This window comes from Penaeus monodon, chromosome 20, assembly GCF_015228065.2.
Source record: "Penaeus monodon isolate SGIC_2016 chromosome 20, NSTDA_Pmon_1, whole genome shotgun sequence".
NCBI lineage: Eukaryota > Metazoa > Arthropoda > Malacostraca > Decapoda > Penaeidae > Penaeus > Penaeus monodon.
Genome location: NC_051405.1, coordinates 44,197,128 through 44,197,425, shown reverse-complemented (window position 1 = coordinate 44,197,425; position 298 = coordinate 44,197,128).

The following is a 298-nucleotide window of genomic DNA, read 5'->3' as shown; positions in this document are numbered from 1 at the left end:
TTCATACTGGGGCATTATTATAGCCGGTAGATGGAGTGAAGGAATTTCCTGAGGAATAACGGGAGTTCCTGAGAGATTATTTTACGTGGCTGGAGTTGAGGTGGTAACATGGTTTGCGTTAAGAGGGAAGTGGACATGCTTCATGTGGCTCTTCTGCCGACAGGGTAACTGGGGGGGATTGTACAATGCAACATCGAACATGGGGACGCCCTCCTGGGAAGGGGCAGCGGGTGGAGGGGCTTGGGCGGATTCTGGAGTAATAGGAGTTATCTCAGGGTAATTTACGGCAACAGGGGTG